This window comes from Ictidomys tridecemlineatus, chromosome 8 (assembly GCF_052094955.1).
Source record: "Ictidomys tridecemlineatus isolate mIctTri1 chromosome 8, mIctTri1.hap1, whole genome shotgun sequence".
NCBI lineage: Eukaryota > Metazoa > Chordata > Mammalia > Rodentia > Sciuridae > Ictidomys > Ictidomys tridecemlineatus.
The window spans coordinates 20109718-20115717 of record NC_135484.1 but is presented as its reverse complement, the minus strand read 5'-3'; positions in this window follow the sequence as shown (position 1 = coordinate 20115717).

Genomic DNA, 6000 nt, shown 5'->3' with positions numbered 1-6000 from the left:
TGTGAAGGAGAAACCAATTCTTAGTCCACTGTGTCACCTGCAGACCCCACATTTCCTGGTCTCAGGTTCAGTCTCCAAACTTAATCTCTCCTTCTCCCACCCTTTGGAACTCCCAGCCAGGTATCTCTCTCCCAGCAGGTCCTACCAGCGGCCAGATTGGAGGGGGGAAGTGTAGAGCCAGGTGGGTTTCCAAAGCAAGTTCTCCCCTGTGTAAACATCTTTCTGTTTGATTTTCTCCTGGTCACTGAGGCACACTCTATGTCGTGCAGTGTGGGTTTGCCAAACCTGTATTTTGGGCCAGACTCAGCTTTGCCAGGAATTAGCTCCCTCAGCTGCTGGCCCCCACACACTGGCTGCAAAATGGTTCCATCCTCTCTCCTCTGCAAGCAGCAGGGAGAGATCAGCTTCTTTCCTGCACAAGGATATTGTGCAATGTGCCTTTCGGTTTAGTAGGGCAGTGTCTTTGATTTCTAAACTCTCCATACCCAGACATGCCCCAGGCCTAGTTAGGAAACTCTAGTAGAGGAGAGACAACATAGGTAAGAGGTATTTAGGTGTAATTGAAAGGAATTACAGAGGAGTGAGGAGGATGATAAACACAAGGCAGGTGGCAAAAATAACATTCAAGTTTCACTCAGGTTTCCAACTGGGGAAACTAGGGAGGGAGAAAGGTTGCCACTGCGCGATCAACAGAAAAAGTATGAGAGGTTTGACCAAAGGAAGAGAACTTTAGTTTGTGGAATATTGAAGTTGGGAGATGGCCTGAGAGCTGTTCAGGGGGAAAATTTTTTTTTCTTTTGATATATGAGCCTGGCACTCAGAAAAGAAATTAGAATGAGGATTGAGATTTGGATGTCATTGGTATAGATGATGATTGAGAAAATTCTGGTTTAAAATGGCAACCACACTGTTCCTCCTGACATATGAATAAAAATGATGATATAAAACTTGAAGATAGAAATTCACCTGCAATGATGAAGAGACGGTAAAGAAGGATTACCAGCAGATAAGATATTTCAGCATGATTGTGTTTTTAGAAATATGTTGATAGATGAACACTATCATATATGGCTCAGCATATCTCACGAGAGATACAGGACTGCAGGGGAGCTGGGCATTAATGCACTCACTGAAACCTTGAGAAATACCGGGTTAAATTTCTCAGTAATGATGGAAACTGAAAGTGAGAAACGAGGCAGGGTGGTAATTGTAGGTCCAGCAATGAGGATTTGGTCCCCACCAACATTTTCTTCACCTAACAACTTTAGAAAAAAGATCCTGAGCTCAGTGGTGCACACCTGTGATCCCACTCATTCCAAAGGCTGAGGCAGGAGGATTACAAGCTCTAGGGCAGCCTGAGCTAAGAGCAACACCCTGTGTCAGAAATAAACAAAATTTAAAAATGCTGGGGATGTAGCTCAGGAGTACAGTACCTGCCTAGCATGCACAATACCCTCTGTTTGATCCCAAGTATCATTAAAAAAAAATAGGATCACAAAAAGAAAAAGAGAAAATAAATGACAAATGTGAAAAACTAAGTCATAATTATAATTGCAATAATGTCAATATGAAGAAGGTGTAAAAGCCAGTGGACATACAGTCACTATTATTTTTGTTTTGAGGGAGAAGCTATAATAATCACAAATAAAAGCAAGAAACCAAGAAATCAAAATAGTTTTTTTCTAAATAAAAACTAAATAAATGCAAACAAGTCGAAATGTAACAGAAGTTACTTCTATGTTTTTGTAGTAGCCATCTATCACGTGAGGTGATCTATTTACTGTGATTTTAATTTGCACTTCCTTGGTGATTAATGGTGTGGAGCATATTCTTGTACACCTATTGGCTATTCATACGTCTTTAGAGATGTCTTTACAGGTTGTTTGTCCATTTTTAATTGAGTTATTTGTCTTTTTGCTTCTGATTTGAGTTCCTTATATATTTTGGTTATTAATCCCTTATTAGACATAGTCTTCACAAATATTTTTTTCTACTCTGCAAGTTGACTTTTTTTTCTTTTCGCTGTGAAAAGGCTTTTTAGTTTGATGCTTGTTTCTGTCTGTGTTGTTTGTAATTTCAGTATCCAAAAAATCGTAACTGAAACCAATGTCAGGGAGCTTTTTTCTTATGCTTTCTTCTCGTTTTTATGGTTTCAGACTTTATGCTTCAGTCCTTAATCCACTTTGGTTTTCAAGGAAAGCAATATTTTTCACTGACCTAAGTCTTTCCTTTAATAATATTGGTATATTACCTAATATAATCACAGTACAGGAATTCATCTTCTTTTATTGGAACAGTTCCAATTTTCCATCTCTCTTTGAATACTTTTCAGTAGTACTCTTTTACAAAATAAACCTATGAAAATTGGAAATATCCCATCCTACTTGCTCCTTTCTTTCAAATTTCCACTCCTTCCAATCTGCCTGGTTTTCTTTCCCAGTGTCCATGACTTTAAGTAGCTTTCTATAACATATGTTGAAGTCATAATCTCATTACTTCAGAATGGGACCATGCTTGAACATAAGTCATTGCAGATGTAATCAATTAAGATGACGTCCTATTGGAAAAGAGAAACATAATCAGGTGTGACTTGTCGGTATCATTATAAAAACCAGAAAAGGACACAGACTCCTACACAGGGAGAACTCTGAAGACAAAGACCACAGTGATGTTTCTGCAGATCAAGAAATGCCAAAGATGGCTGGAAATGAAAGAGGCAAGAAACAGATCCCCTCCCACAGCTCTCAGAAGGACCCAGCCCTGCTGACACTTTGAACTTCTAGACTCTAGAACTATCAGAGGATAAATTTCTGTTTTTAAGCCATTATGTCTGTAGTGCACTATTCCTCCTGATCTAGAGAATTAATATATTTAAAATGCTCAGAGTTTATAAAAGTGGTTGATTAGAAACTTAAACCACTAAACCAGGAGTGAAACTGTCTTATTTGCCTGGGAGTCATTTCGCATTCTCTATCTCTAGTTTTCTTATCCATAAAATAAGAATAATAATATCTCACAACATTGTTGGAGGGGTTAAATAAGCTTACATATGTAAAATCATATATAAATGTATATATAATCACATATATACCCACATATGTATACAGATTGAGAGAAAGAGAGATGGAAAACAATACCTTTAACATTGTATGTTCTCAGTAGCTATTAGCTATTCTTGTGCTTCACTCATTGAACTACATGCTATACACCAGGCTCTGCTACGGACACTACAGGTACATCACCAATCAAAACACAAATATCTCACTCTATGAGGTTTATATTGTAGTGACAGGATGCAGACAATGAAATGAATAAGCAAAATATGCCCTATGTTGGCCAATGTTAAGTCCTGTGAAGAGAAATAAAGCAGAGACTATGGATAGGAAGGAACAGACAGTTTTTAACAGGGTAAATTAGGGAAGTATCATTGAGGGAGTAAGCTTTGGGCTTCCTGGGAAAAGAGCATTACAGGCTTTATCAACAAATTGCCTAACACGAGATACTTTATAAATAAAAGGGATTTAATTTAGCTCTCCGTTTGGGAAGCTGAAAGTTCAAGATCAAACAGTTCCCCAGGTTTAGCCTCTGGTGAGGACACCTTTGACTATGTCACAGCATGGTGGAAAAGAAGTAGAGAAATGATTTTTCCCTAGAGGCCAAGTGCATGGGTTGGACCCACCTGAGAGCACACTTCCATGAAAACTAACCTGGGTCCCACCAGAGCTTCATTAGTCCTTTCTGAAGAGATGCCTCAATGAACTAACTTCCTCCGGCTAGGCCCCGCCTCTTCAAGTTCCACTCCACAGCTCCATCTCAGGGACCAGGCTTCCAACACATGAACAAAAGCACAGCACAGGCAGAAATAGCTGCAAGCACAAGTGCCCTGAGATCAAAGCCTGCAATGTTCAAAGGACATCAAGAAGCCCTGCATGGGTGGAGAAGAATGGACGACACGGAAGGCACTAGATGAGTCCCAAGGGGTAATATGGTAGCAGACGGCATATGTCCTTGAAAGGCTTTGGCCTCTGCCCTGAGTCACATGGGAGGTCTCTGGAGGTTTTGAGCACAAGAGTGACATGGTCTGGGGTACATTTTTACAGGACCATCCCTGCCATTATGTGGTTATAGATTTGATAGTAATAGGAACTAGAAGAGAAGGAAGAACAAGAACAGAAATCCTAGGTTGGAATCTACTTCTGGAATCCAGTTTTCTGACCATGATGACTCTAACTAGTTATTTGATACAGGAGGAAAAGCATAGAGACTATAGATATAACAGGCTCTCCTGATGGATTAAATGAGGTATTTGAAAGAAGGAGAGGAGTCATGGATGACTCCAAGGATTAAGACCTACTATGGTTTGAGTGTGTTCCACAAAAGTGTTGTGACCTTATGCCAAAGGCCAAGGTCTCGGCTTGGCACCAGAATCACGAGCCACCACACACCTTTGTAGGTTCAAACAGCAATTCTTTATTCCAGCTCTCACACCGCCTCCACACCGGTCCAGGGGCAAACATGTTCTCCCGTCTCCCGCACAATTCACCTACTCCACGAGGCTATCTCCAAATCCCATTTCAATCTCACGAGAACTCAACGGGAACAAGCAGCAGGAACACCCTAATCCCAGCAATAATCTTCAACTTCCAACTTCCCTAAAACCCATTATCTTAAACTCAAGGAGCCGGTTACTTCCTCAAACCTGATCAGCTCTAAACCCGGATCCGCCTTGGTCCTTGAGCAAGGTCACCTTATTAAAGCATGCATGCAATGTCCCATCGAATGTCCTCTAAGCAGCATGGGGTACGCTTGGCAAGGAAATTTCAATGCGTCATTCCTACTTGGTAATGGCCCTCAGCAACCTTAATTCCTCAATGCATCAGAATTGGGGAGGGGGGCATGGTGGGATTTGGTAAGAGGTGTTTGGGTCATAGGGATAAAGCCCTCATGGGTGGGGTAATGCCTCTTTTGTAGGAATTGGTTAAACTGTCATGGAAGTTTGGCCCCCTTCCCCCTCTTTCACATGTTCTGCTTGCCCTTCTGCTTTCTGCCATGCATTGAAGCAGCCTGAGGCCCTCACCAGAAGCCAATCCAATTCTAGAACCATAGTGTTAGACTTCCCAGTCTGTGCAATCATGAGACAAAATAAACTTCCTTTCTTTATGGATTACCAAGTCTAATCTCAGGTGTTCTGTTATAGCAACAACAACAACAAGAACAGGAATAACTAAGACAATAACTGAGCAACTGGAAGTACATTTCCATCAACTGAATTGGGGAAGACTTTTGGAATAATGGCTTAGGGAAGGAAACAACAAAGTTGTACTATTGTTGCTCCTCTTTCTTTTACTATATTATAGTCATTATTGCTACAAGGAGAGGTAGCATCCTCAGTTGTTTTTTTTTTCCTTTATTCTTAGCTCTGTCACCCATCAGATTTTCTTTTATCTCCTGCAAAGTAATAAACCTCCATACACCCACACTCCATGGCCAACACTACATCTAGTTGGTCCTTCTTTCAAATATAATCTAGTCCCTCAGAGAAATAGGAGTATGCCCAGCATGCCTACCAAGAACAAATCACCTGATGCTCCCCTTCTGCCTTCATTGTCAAGCCTCTCTCTCAAACTCCCCAGAAGCCATATTTGTTCTCTTTTTTGGAAATGTTCTTTGCTTTTTCTCATTTTAATCATTTTTCTTCTACTTATCCCAATTTCCACCTATCAGTTATTCCCCACAAATACTATCTGACCTCATTCCCACCACTTCTAGGATTCCTCAATACCACAATAAATCTCCTGACCTGTCCCTGGGGTACCCTCTACTTCTGAATTGTGTACCTGGGTACCCTCTTCCTCTGACTTGTGTACCTGGGGTACCCTCTTTCTCTGGAGTACAATTTTTTGCTACAGAAAACTGAGTTAATATCTCTGGGCCTTTTGCTCTTCTGTAAAATAATTACATTATCCAGTGATGGTTTATAAATCTTTAAGATAATTTCAG